Here is a 14,283-nt window from a genome sequence, read left to right on the forward strand (position 1 = left end):
GACTACACCTTTCATTTTTTGCAAGTCCATCATATTAATGGCGGCTTCAGACAGTTGGGCCTAGAGAGATGGGCGTCTTATCGTACATAAGCTGTACCTACTACGCAGCATCCTGCCTTTGAGGAAACTACTGAACGTTGAAAGTAGATGTGCACGAGTTTATAGCTGACTAATTAGTTACCAAAAGCTCCCGGTGAATATTTTTTTGACAGAGCAAGCTGTTTGCCGTACAAAATTTCTCCATGACTGAGCATTTTTGCGGTTGCGGTAACTCTTACCTTGCATCTTCCAACAGGGCAAGCCATACTTAACTTTGAGGACATGATTTATTAATCAGGTATAGGAGTCATGGCGAAATAAAATTTTTAACGATCCACACGGTTTGTAACGTGTGTAGCATTAAAATACCATGGAACGTGCATAATTAAACACACTTTATTCCAGTGTCTGTCTCGTGTAAACGCTCTTGCTAGCCACCATACTATGAAAGGTGTGCACAATTGAAGAAGCGATAAATTAAGACCTGAGTAACTCCGCATTATCCAAACACCTTCGATTCTAATTGTACAATTCATCGCTTTGTCCTGCCCCACTTCGGCTTTTCATTAGATACTGCGATTATCTTCTGTGTTCCTAGCAAATGTTCTCTTCCCGCAGCACAGTGGGACTCGGCAAAGCTTATGTTTTTATTTTATTAACCGACAAGAACCATATTTTTAGCAATGTTTCTAGCGATAACGCTTCCATTTCTCTTATTCGGCCTCTATTAGGGATCATTCATTGCGCGATGGCCAGTGCATTCTATCGTTTTGGTTTCCCTTCAAATTTTGTTCTGTACATTATGTCCCGTTCTGCTCAGATTTCTTCAATTCGCAGAGTTTGATGCGTCTTCCCTGCGGCTTTGTTTTTATTCAAATAAACGCCATAAGCTACGTTGCTTTCAATTCTACTATCTGTAAGCCTTCATTAAGCGACATCAGTAGCGCAAACATACACAGGTAAAGGAATAGTAAGCAGTAAAGCACAAATATTGAATGAGATCTCTGTAATACTACCATTTGCAAATTTTTTTATAACATTCACGTAATAAAAATGGCTGTCTGAAGGGGTCACATTTCAGTGGTGGATGCTAGCAATGTTCATTCAAAAGGAATCCTCTTTTTTTGTTTATATTCATCGAACCAATTCGTCACATTAGTGTTACTATATATAAAGTTTTCCTTCCCAAATTAGAATACATTCTCACACTTTTACGCAATCCTACTCTTGAATTCTGATTTTCCATGTTTATGTCCTCTCCTGCTTTTAAAGCACGAATCTTGTAATGATTTTTTTACTGTGAGGCACTGTAGGCTTGTTCACATTACATTTGTTATTCTAAGCCCTAGGACCTCAGGAAGAGTTGCCGTTACTGTATCAACATCTGGATGTATAACTCCTAGTGGTGAGTGACTAGTACTTTTTCAAACCAAATGCAGTAAGAATTGGTCAGCTTTCCAACCGAATCGAATGCAAACGGAATATTTCTATGATAATTTGCTAATTGTGAGAATATTCATATAAAAAGATTTTTGAAACGAAAGAGTAAAATGTTAGCGGTGACTCTCTAAGACATGGAGGTAGGGTGGAGCTGTAAAAAGGCGTAACAGTTGCCTCGGCGCTTGTGTATGGTGAAGAAACTCATTATATTAAGTTATAAACGTCAGATCATAAGCAAAGGACAATGATCCTTTCCCAAAAATTACGACAGCGAATTAGCGTCAGATCTTAGAAAATGAGAGAGACGAGAGTTTTAGTCATGGCTTTCGATACCGGACGCGAAGGAAGGGTTTGCAAAGCCTGGCCGAGGCATGTCGCGTCGCGCGATCTTGAAGGCGATATGTGCGAGAATGGTCACCTATGCTATAACAATGGACCGGACGACGGCCAGAACCCCTTTCCCGCACACACCGATCATGACAGCAGGCAGCTTGGCTTCGAAAAAAAGGTTTCTTTTCAAACAGCCATTGCAACAAACTACACAGTACCTATTAAACTTCCTGCCAAATATTAGAAAATTTGTCCAACACTCGGGAAGGATTTCATTGGTTTGCAATAATGAACAAGCTCTTAAAAAATTGTTCAGCGAATCGAATAAGAAGATATTCGATTCCCCATAAAAACGTTTAGAATGCTCGCACACCCGCTAATAACGCCTAATTCTCTTTAAATACGTTGAATTTTTTCTGCGGACTTACACCATACAAAATAGGTGTCATACTTGTGAGGTAACTTTAGCTTTGCGTTCTAAAACACTGATCTTCATTGAAAGATCATGACGCTGCCTATTGAAAAATCTTGCAAAAATTTTTATCTGATTTGTGATTTTCATTTCCCGTACAGGTCCCCAGCTTGCTTTATTTTTGTATTGAATTATTCCACCTCCCACCGTTTACCTTTTTTGGCCGTCATTTGAAGCTTTTCAATTCCCCATTCTCATTTTCTATATACAGTAAAACCTCGTTACTACGAACCTCAGATTAACGAAATTTTCAGATTTACGAATTTTTTAAAATTCCCGCCAAAATGCCTATATTTTAAATGTAAAAAACTTTCACTAATACGAATTTCAAATTACCGAATATTTCAGAATAACGTATGTAATTTAATCTTGCAATCATCGCAAGACGCTTCGTTATTGCGAAGTTCCGTCAAAGTTTCGTACCAAATCCCTGAAGCTGACGCCTATCATCATCATCCGAAGCAGCAGCTATGCACTGGGGAACCCGTTGCAACGGATACAGCCCCAGCGGCATCGGGATCAACGCTAGTGTCGCGTTGAATGAATATAGGCTAGGCGGCGCAAGCTGCCGCCCGATACAAAGGGTAAGGCCATTATCATCCATCCAGCGTGTGGTCGCATACTGCGCCGTAGTCTTAAGCCTATTCAGTGCAGTGTCACCACGTCGACAGCGAACGGTAGGATCTGCAAAGTTATCGGCGCTGTGATTGTGTTGTGCATTAGCTTTGCTGACCATGAGTTCTCCTGGCCCCCGCGTTAAAAAGAAGCGACGCCAGTTTTCGCTTAAAGAAAAAGCGGACATTCTGTTGCAGCTGAATGTTGGAAAAAAGCAAGTGGACTTGTGCAGGGAGCTTGATATCACACAGTCAACAAATACAACGATGCTCAAAGATCGGGACAAGATCATAAAACTACATCGAGAGTCGCTCCCTCAAGAAAACGTCTGCAGCTGGGCAACTACCGTGGACAGCGACTTTCGAATTATGTGGACAGCGACAGCGTGGCGGCTACATCCGCGGAGCTCACCACCGAAGACATCGTGAATCAAGTGCATGAGCAAGAAGAATGTAGTAGCGACGAAGACGATGCCGACACTGGATCAGCGCACGAAGAGGAAGAGATTGTTTCCGGCTCGGATGTCCTAGGCTTTCTAGAAAAGACCCAATCATTCCTGGGGCGCTGAAAAGATGTCCCCGATGACGTGCACAGGAAGGTCGAGGATGTGGAGGCGTTCGTCCTGCAGCGCTTGTCGTCTACTCGCCGGAAGAAGATAACAGACTTCTTCAAGCAATAAATTGTAGTTAAACTGTGCCCAGCGTTATCGTTTATTATTTACTTACCAATACATAAAGCTGCTGCAAAGGTACGTAATTTTAGTTCTTGTGGTGCATTACTGACATGAAAATAAAGGTTTTTCAGTACTACGATATTTCAAAATAACGAATTAAATTCGGCGGTTTCGTGAAGTTCGTTGTAACGAGATTCTACTGTACTGCTTGGTTAGTTTTGAAGTCCTACTCTACCACATTTGATTCAAGCAGTTTCTGTACATGTGCTAACTATTTTGCGAGCCGGCCTATTTTCGTCCAGTTACCGTGGGTAGAACAACTTGTCCTTCTTGTTCGCTTGCTCGAGTTTCCCTGCTTCAAGAATACAGTACCTGGTTATATTGCAGGCAAGGTATCTCTTAAGCAACTCCTAGAGAGTTCAAGTCTCGTAAAATATCATTTATTCTAACGAATATTTTTGCTTCTGGTTGTCGTCGCCTTATTGTATTAACTCTATGGGTAACACAAGATGTTTCAGTTAAGTCCAGCAAGCACGGAATGTTTGCGTGTGCGCGAAATGTTTTACGATTCGAGATATCTTTATATGAAACTTCTTTCTGAGTCTTTATTTTGAACTATTTTTGGTAACTCGATCACGAATGTTACAGGCGTGCCCTCTTCTGCTGAATTTGCAGATGGTCTTGCTCCATATAGATTCGAATGTCATAGCTTACTAGGGAGGCGACAGCGATGATGCCAAAGCACGAAAAGAAGCGCAAAGCACGAAAACCGCTGTGTTTTCGCTTTATTTGTTAAACAAGAGACTGAACTGCAAAAAAATAGAGGAGAAAAGCACAAGAGCAAGAGCAAACTCGCCCAGCATTCATGTCCATAATTGTATTGCGCACTCCCTCTCTTCACGATGTATGACCGAGTGGCCCAACAACGTGCACTCTTGCTTTGGTTTTCTTTGCTCAACTAAATCAAAGTGGCTCCTTTTGCACTAGACTAAAGCCTCTAGGGAGTGGGGGGGGGGGGAGAGATTGCTTTTAATGCGAAATCATTATTCCGATCGGTAAACCCCGCGCAAGATTTTGCGATGTTTGTGGGTTTCCAATGTTTGCGGGTATATGCCAAGTGGGTGTGCTAAGTATATGGATTTGGGGAAAGTAAAATAAGTAAATAAAAAGAATTCAAATAAATACCCGCAACAGAAATTCAACCCCGATGCGGCGCGAACAGATCAGCTTCGCTGACCACTGCAGGAGAGCACTAGGCTACCGTCACATTGGAAAACGCCTCGTGTTTAACTGCAACACCCTCTCGCGCTGTGCTTTGCACTATCATCTTCTTTATTAAATCATACTATTAAGAAAAACTACTATTCGCTCCTTGATCTTTGACGTGGACTGCGCTGTGGCAGAAACACGACACTAGAGCAAACGTGTTGGCGTTGACAACATTGCTGCAGAAACACTGCACTGGAGCATAGGCCGCCGATTACGCTGCAGTGCTCCAGGAGAATAGGCAGCCGGCAATGACGATGTGAAGTCGGAGACGCGCATAACTGGCTTCCTGGGTCATTCATTGGACACCTCAATATCGAGCTTTAAGCTATGTGGCGGTGGTGTCCACCTGCAAAACTCTGTGCTTTCGCACAATATTTCGTGCTTAGAAATGCTAACCCGCCAGACATTTTTTTTTTATCTTGGATATGAGCCTCAAGTTTTGAAGCGAAAAGCTTTAATAGGCTCGTCAACACCGGGCTTTGCGTGAGCCATACTGCAGATTTGCCACAGTTGCGCATGCGCGAAACCGAGTGACGTCACGAGGAGCGCAGGTGGTCGCTGCTACCGCAGCCGTCGTAGCCACTGCGCGCTGAATCCATCGTCTGAACGTGAAGCCGAGTGACGTCACGCGGAGCGCAGGTGGCCGCTGCTGCCGCAGCCGTCGTGGCCGCCGCGCGCTGCCTCCGTCGTGTGATCTTTCACCGTGGAAGGAGGAGAAGAACACCCAGAAGTGGTAGCGTGGGAGTTGGAGATTTTAATAGCCTTGTATAACGATTGTACAAGCTTTGTATACTTAAGACAACCCGTTTTGGAAAAGCTAGAAAGCTATACCCAAATTTTAACCCTATGTAAGTAACTTTAAGCTAAACCACGAGCATCGCCACGAAGCTTTTCGCTTCGAGATATCCAGGCTTAACAGCTTAGCTGAGCCTCAGCCCAACTTTTTTAGATTGGCTAAAATGAGTTCCGTTTTTTTTACTCCACGACACACCTACACTGCCCATGGTAGAAAGAACCAGTAGAAGAACAAGGGCACCAGGGTAATTGTTTTCGTCACTATTCTTCTTGTGCATTTGTGATCGGCTTTGCCGTCGGGAGCGGAAGGTGATCGGCCATTGCTATCTCCTTATTTTTGTTTGCAGAATTGCGAATCACACATAGATAGGTATTGCTCAGAGAATGAAAGCAGTTTCCGCAGCTGACGCACGTCAGCGCAAGTAACCGGTTCTGGGATTAACATCTCAAATTGTTCTACCGAAAACGTTTCCTACCCGCCGCGGTGGCTCAGTAGTTACGGCACTCGGCTGCTCACCCGAAAGACGCGGGTTCGATCCCGGCCGCGGTGGCGGAATTTCTATGAAGGCGAAATTCTAGAGGCCCGTGTATTGTGCGATGTCAGTGCACGTTAAAGAACCCTATGTGGTCGAAATTTCCGGAGCCCTTCACTACGGCGTCCCTCATAGCCTGAGTCGCTTTGGGCGTTAAGCCCCATAATACCAAACCAAACCAAAACGTTCCCGTCTAATTTTACTGGAAATGAAGCTATATGGCCTAGCTACAAAATTCAGGCTCTTTTCTAACCAGAATTTTGGCTTTTTTAACCAGCGACCACCGCACAACACATTGTTCACGCCTTTGGCGAGGAGCGGTCAAGCAGCTTTGCCTCCAGAGCAGCAATCGTTACTCGACCAATCGGACAAGGGAGCCGCCAATACCGGTGCTCGGACATAGGGTGTGCATGTGCGGAAGTTTTCTGCCCTCCATACCAATAAAACCTTATTCATAACCCGGAGAAACATGAACACCACGGTTGAAAATTATTACAGTACTAAGACACCAAACTAAAGTTGTGGCTCTTCGACCTCGCATGGCGTTTTTTGCAGCCCGAGCTCAGATGACTGTTCTTACCTAGTATTCAGACATACGCCCCTTAATTCTGAGGACCCCATAACTGGAGCCAATCCCCTACAGGAATTGTGTGCGCGTTCTCACTGCATCAGGGTAAGTTCCAACCAGGGCTGGCCTACTGACGCCGGCCAAACGTCTATGAGGAGACTAACAACCAAAACACAAGCACAACCATCTTACATCACGTCTCTTCTCTTTTCTTGGGAGAAACACCAACTGTAGACATTGTTACGGCGAAAGGAGCTTGAAAAACAATTTAATTTTACCGATACACTTTCATACCTTTGCGTGCTATACAGGCAAAGGTTTTCTTATGACCCGCGGTTTTCTCTTTCAATGCTAGCGTTCATTTGGGTGTTACAAATGTTGAGGCTAGTTAATGTTAAGTGTGCTGCGTTGCGTGAAAGCTGCGCAAATGCGGCCCAGGATTATAGTTTTCTATAGAAAGAGGGAGAAGTCAGCGTGTGTGAATGTCAACAGCGCAGCAACAAGCCGAGGGACGGACGCATCATCAGACACCTGTGTTCATATTAGTTCCGAAAATGGCACAGTGCTAGTGCTGCTGCTCGCTCACCGGTACATCACTCTGCCTTTCCGTGCCGATTTCTAAAAGCATCTGCTGTACGTGACATCCGCTCATACAACAGTGAACTAGCGTAATGACACGACTTTTTTCCTGGCGGCTTTTTTGGATCCGAAGGCTCGCCATAGCTGAAAATGGGTTTAAGTGCTGACCTCTTTTAAGGTGTCCCCCTTCTGCGCTCCTGCTCCGTTTAAGAGCGGAGGGGTGGCTAGCAGATTCCCAGGAGAAAGGCTGAGATCTCGTGACGATGTACGTTTGGCGACTGCGAGGCCTTCTTTGACTATCCCGCTATCACAAACGTCGCCGCGAAGTGCGCGACATTGCGTGGGCAACTAGTTTTGGCTTTGGTATCGAAGTGCGGCATATCAAACAGTAATTTTGGGAATAACGTGGAATCGATGGCCCGCTCGCTGTGTTCTGGTGTGCCTTACTGTGCCTTTGAAGCTTACTGAAAGGGTTTTGACGAACAGCCGTTCTCCGCAGTACTCAGTCATGATCTTGGCGAGGCCTGTGTCCTGTGACTGCTGTTAGCGACTTTCACAAGAGGGCAAGCCTGAATACTCCTAATATGGCAACTATAAACCGGAGTGAACTTTTTTCCACCGAGGTAAAATACGCGCTTGTGTTCAAAGTGTGTGGTTCACTCAGGAATGATGGGCGATGGCGACACTGAGAGCACCTCTAAATCAAACACTTTCGTTTCTCTAGGGCATCAAGTAATAAACGAGAAAATGCAAGAAAACATTTGCTGGTTTTTGAAAGCCTCTCGCGTAAAAGCATAGCTGTTCACAGCCGACATGTCCTTTGGGAAATCTAAGTTTTTTACAGTGACGATAAAATCTAGACCAACGTATACGTGTCATAAGTAGAAGGGGAGCGGCTGCAGAGGAGCGGTAGGTCAGGCATTCGGGGCAGGACTGGACGAACTGGTGAACATAACGGCGCATATTACGCCAGTAGTACCGATGCCGTAGGCCGGTGAAGACCTTCAATAAGAAGGCGCGGGTACCCTGGTGATCAGCGTGCTAGTAGGTGCAAATGACGAAGTGCAGATGGGTCTGAATGACAAGCAACCACTTGCGGCCATCCGGCAGATTGGTCCGACACTTAAGAAGGTCGTCTCTGATAACGAAATGATGGGACTGGTGACGGAGAGCACGGGAAGGAGGTCGTGATGATCAGCCAGATAAGAAATCCACGACGCAAGCGATCCATATGTCTCTGGGTTGCTCGGAAGCCATATCAGTGGGCTCAAACGACAAAGAATTCAGGGTGGATATACAAAGCACTGCCTCATAAGGTAGATGGGAAAGTGAGAGGGCATCTGCATCTGCATGTTTACAGCCACAACGATAGAGAACGTAAACGTCGTGCTCTTGAAGTCGCAGAGCCCAACGTGCCTGTCGGCCGGAGTGATCTTTCAAAGAGGACAGCCAGTAGAGGGCATGGTGATCGATGACAACGTCTAAAGAGCGCCCGTGCAAGTAGGTCGAAATTTGACGATTGCCTTGAAGATGGCTAAACACTCCTTCTTGGTGAAGGGAATAGTTGGCTTCAGCTTTTATTCCTGTCCGGATGGCGTAAGCGACAACGTATTCGTCAAGGCCAGGATTGCGCTGAGCGGGTACTGCACCGAGGCCGACGCTGCTGGCATCGGTGTGAATTTCTGTGGGAGAACGAGGGCCGATATGACGCAGGAATGCGACAGAATGTCGTAAAGGCTTCATTACAGGCTGTCGACTAGGCTGAAAGGTAATGGCTGGAAAGGAGCTTGGTCGGAGGGTCAACGATAGTGGCGAAATTGCGGACAAAGCGGCGGAAGTAGGAGCAGAGGCCGACGAAGATGCGGAGTTCCGTCACAGAAGGGGGCTTTGGAAATTTATCCGCAGCTCGGAACTTTCCCGGGTCCGTGAGAACGTCATCCTTTGACACGACGTCTCCGAGAATGGTGAGCTGCCGAGCTACGACGCGACCCTTTTTTAAAATTTAGTTTAAAGGCAGCGTCGGCCGGGCATCAAAGAACACCCTCAATCCAAAGAAATCCAAGGAAAAGATCACAATGCTGTCCAGGTAACAAAGGCATGTGTATCATTTCAGTCCTCGCATTGGGCGAGTGCAGTGCACAGACCGAAGGGCGTCACATTTGCATTCATAGAGCCCGTCGGGTGTGACGAAAACGGTTGTTTGGCGATCAGCCCCTGCCATCGGCACCAGCCAGTAGCTGGAGCGTAAGTCCAGTGTAGAAAAGAACTAAGCACTCTGCAAGCAATAGAGGGTGTCGTCGATACGAGAGAGAGGGTAAACGTCCCTCTGCGTAATCTTGTTCAGACGGTGGTAGTCTACGCAGACCAGGATGGAACCGTCTTTTTTCTTGACCAGGATGACTGTAGATGCCCACAGGCTGTGCGACGGCTGGACCACGTGGCACTTAAGCATATCGGTCACCTCTTTGTCAATGATGAGGCGCTCAGCGGAAACGTTGGAGGAAAGGGGCATGGGTGCCAGTGTCAATGCAGAGGGTAACAGTCGTAGCGCGGCCCAAGGAAGATTGCTGCACAGTAGTCAAACGAAGCTTCAAAACTGTGTAGGACGGCGACAAGTTGGACTAGTTGTGCAGTCGTCAGTGTGGCGTCGATTGGAGTGGTGAAAAATGTCGAGAGAACACAGATTCACGATGAGAAGAGGCGTAATGGCTCTGATGTGAACGTCGGCCGTGCTTGTGACGAGAGGGTATGCGGCGGTGGGATCGAGCAAGGCAACACTACCAAGCGATTGGCCACGGAGTAAGATGGCAGGACAGGAGAATTGGTTGAACGCATTTGGGACAGATGGTTGGACACGCTTGGGCCACGAATAATTGTCAGCATGGCATGAGGCAGCAAAACGGATTTCTTCTCAGCGCATCATAAATAGGGTGTACGACTTAACTTCCATTGGATATAGCAGCACAAGAAAAAGACGCCAGCGCTGAACAGAAAGGCAGAACGACTGTGTCCTCTAAGACGGCCACGGCAGCGGTGGCAGAACCGGGTACGTACTGGGGTGTCACTGAAGCTCGATAACTCGAGCTGAGCACGGGCGCAGTCAATAATCGGGTGAAGTGCGGAAAAGAAGTGCCAACCAAGGATGACGTCATGAGATGAGCGCGCGTGGAGGATGAAACCTATTCTGTATGAAACGTCCCCGATAAGCAGGTGGGCGATGCAGACGGCTAATGGTGGAATGTCCTGAGGGCTGGCGGTGCGACGAGAAACAGCAGGAAGAGGCGTCGTCGCTTTTTTGGGCCTGCGACAGAGGGTGTGATTATGGCTGCGCCAGTGTCGGCAAGTACTTCAAAGGCGACTCCCTGAATGAACACGGTAATAATACTGGCGGGCACGGAAACAGGTATCGAGTGAGTCCCTGGTGGCGCAGTTCTCTTTTTCAGAACTGCAGCCTTTAGTTTTTCACGTGGAGAGTAGGTTGGCGGGTGGAACATCATTGAAAGGGAAGGACGGCCAGGAGACGGCGAGCGGTGGGAGCGAAGATGGTAACTAGAAGGAGAATCGGGAGGCGGCTCATGTGACGCAGGTGAGAAAGACGGTAGAAACTGTACGTCGGCTTACGCCTATAATTGTACGGACGGTGGTGACAACGGCGACCCAAACGATCCATGTGGCCAGCGACACCACAGACGTGTGTAATAGGGCGGTTGTCTTGCGTGCGCCAGGGGTTGAGAGCCTGCGGCTGTAATCGTGGGCGGGCAGCCGGGCGATAACTTGGAGTTGCAGTTCGCTAGGACTCTAACCGGTGGTGAGGCGGCCTGTAGACAGGAGCAGCAGGGAAGGGCCGTGACCGCACCAGAGCATCAGCGTGCGTTAGAGGAGCCGCGATCAGGGGCGGCTCAGGAGGAGGTTGCAGGACCTCAGCGACCTGCTCAGGTATGAAACGCTGTCGGTTTGGAGTGAGCGACGACGCAGGTGCAGGCGAGCAAGTAGGCAAACACAGCTGGCGTTTGACTTCCTCACGGACAAAGTGTGGCCTCCTGAAACCCGGCATGCCGGACGGAAAGGCGCTGTTTTCACCGTTCATCGAAGCTTTGGCAGTTGTTGATGACATCGGACATACACTCTGAGGATTCTTGGCGACGAGTATATCGAAGGCATCATAGTCAATGCCTTTCATAATATATGTGATCTTGACGGCCTCGCTCAAAGATGTGTTGATACGCTTGCAGAGGTCGATGATCTCTTTATATAACTGGTAAAATTTTCACCAGTTTGTTGGGACCGACTTCGGAAGCGTTGGTCGGCGCGCAGCTGACGCACAGCGGGATGGCCGAAGATATCTGTCCGGCCTGTTTTTAGATCCGTCCAGCTTGAGATGTCAGCCTCGTCGTTTCGAAGCCACGGATTGGCAGCGTCGCTCATATAAAAGATAACATTGCTGAGCTTGACGCTGTCGTCCCACTTATTGTATGCACTTTCGCGTTCATATGAGGCCAACCAATCTTCCACTTCAGTGTCCTCTGTGCCGCTGAAGATGGCTGGGTCACGTTGCCGCGCTGCCCCAGAAGAGAGGGCAACCGAGGGAAGTGGTGATGTAGGTTGGGTAACGGTCAAAGGCATCGCGGAGGCGGTAGAGAATGCTCGGCTGCGAAGCTCCAGGGTGACAGGATCGTTGACACCTCCACCAATTGTAACAAAGAACGCCTTACAAAGCACAGCATCGCGAACAACCAGTGGTACCGTCCAGGTACAGACCACAGGCAGCGTTCAGTCCAGAGCACGCACGAGGGACCGAGCGTTCGGCGATTGTCGCCTTCATGCTTCCGCTCCAGCTGCTGAAGATTCCGAAGCCCAAGGCCTGTCTTACAGTATATTATTACCATACATGAAAAGACGCAAAAAGTGCTGTCATTTGTGAGACACTCATGTCCGCGCTTGAAATTCTCCTGTTTGACACCTGCTCCCTACGTAGTTTGTTAGCAAATACACTTTCATTAATTCCCAGAAAACCACCCAATGAGACGTCACACCAATTCTGGCCGGAACCAAGCGCGATTGTTTGCACACAGTTGTGGAGGGCAGGGAACAGATCACCGTAGGGATCTCAGTAAAACCACTCGTCTACATCGCCTGAGAAGCCAGAGTTGAGAGTATAGTAACTGAAGTATTAAAAAAATGAGCGCTCTTCTCTCTGCATCTCTTCTGTTTACTTTCCGTTGCTCAATTTGTTTTCTATTGATGCACTAAAACGTCACCACCAATCGCGCGCTTCTTGAGTTTCAACGACAGAACACATCGTATATAAGCAGGTCATTTAGTCAATATAAATGTTTAAGAATTTGTCTTGATGCGTGATATAGGATTAGAAGTCTGGGCTGCTGCAAGTACGAAATTCGTTTTTATTTCCTGTCACAAGATTTTACTCGACATAATTACGCTATCAGCAGGCCGTAGTGGAAGGCAGCACGTTATTTTCTAGCACTTAGCATTTCATAAAATGCATACGAATACGTCTCGCAGTTTTTGTGGTGAGCATATTGTGTGCTGGGCATAGCGTCTGTTCATGTTGTGCTGAGGGTAGTGTCTGCCTGCGCTACTTACTCAGTCACTGCCGGGTCAGCCACTGCCGGTTCTGCTCGGTGTGACGCCTGTATATAGGCTAGTCTATAAACGAGAATAAACCTTCTGGCAACCCAATCTTCATTGTAGCAATTTCTGACATATCTTGTACGCATGAAATTCTGACAATCGTTCCACTCCAGAGTAGAAAAATGTATGCTCCCAAAGCTATCTCTGTATCGCTGGCAGGAGATTACTCGGGCAATGTAAGTATGAAAACAATAATGTCAGAGCTCTTCTCAGATTTATTTTAAACGCATACCACAAGAAACCACGAACGAGTGTTCCAGAAAACCGCTCACTATAAGGAAGAAAGGATGTGATTTCCCACGTCCGCATCCTTCTCGATATATATCACGGTGCTGCCGCCGCGTGGAACCGATGTGAAAAATCTGATATGGCACCCATCGTACACTTCTGTTACATGTCCGCCCTGACAACACAAGATAATACCTTAGTAAGTGGAGTCAAATAAAATTTGCTGTCTTACTTGGCAGAGCTGAATATGCGCGCTTCTAAATGCATCTACTTCATAGCGGAAAATTCGCTGTTTCATTAGTAATACGCTCAGTTATTCATTTATTTCTCGACACAACCGCTGTTAGTTAGATCAACGCAGTAGTGGGAAGAGGCAAAATACATTTAAACAAGGAGGAAATATATTAACAAATTAGTTGCACAGAAACTCTAAAATGCTTCATTTCTGTGTGAGAGGTACACTTCGATGGCATCTTCAAATTAATTGGCGTCAAAAATTAGTTCCAGAAGTAGTGCCCAGAAAAACAAGCCATTTTTATTGCTTTTGATATTGCATAAATACTGAATGGTATGTTGGTGACAATGGCGCAATATACACGCTTTATTAGATAAACATATCAAGTTATTCCTATTTTTATCTTCCTTGTAAATTTTCTGCCCAATGCCAATGATGAACCTAGATAGAAAATGCGAAGGGGACTGAAAAGGAGATTGAGAAAGTGATCTTGCCGCGGCACAGAGGATGTCGCTGAAGTCACGCAATGCTGAGAGAAGTGTTCGAGGCAAGCCAGCGGCGATGAAGATTGGTTTTAGTGACGACGGTTATGGTGGCGATCATGGTGGAGGAGCTATTGTCTAAAGAATCTCGAAAAATTTCTATTGCCATTAGTATCTTGACTGAATTATCCACTCAAGATTACCCTTTAACAAAGTTGGTGCCTTACAAATTATATTTTCAAATTGTGGCAGGATTGAACTTTACGCCGATTCACGTTACGACCCACAAGGTATATTTCCATAAGGTACTATTAGAGTACACGGTCAGGAAACCATTTGCAGTTTCTATAATCCACCTCCCTACAAGCCGCTG

Source organism: Amblyomma americanum, chromosome 2 (assembly GCF_052857255.1).
Source record: "Amblyomma americanum isolate KBUSLIRL-KWMA chromosome 2, ASM5285725v1, whole genome shotgun sequence".
Taxonomy (NCBI): Eukaryota; Metazoa; Arthropoda; class Arachnida; order Ixodida; family Ixodidae; genus Amblyomma; species Amblyomma americanum.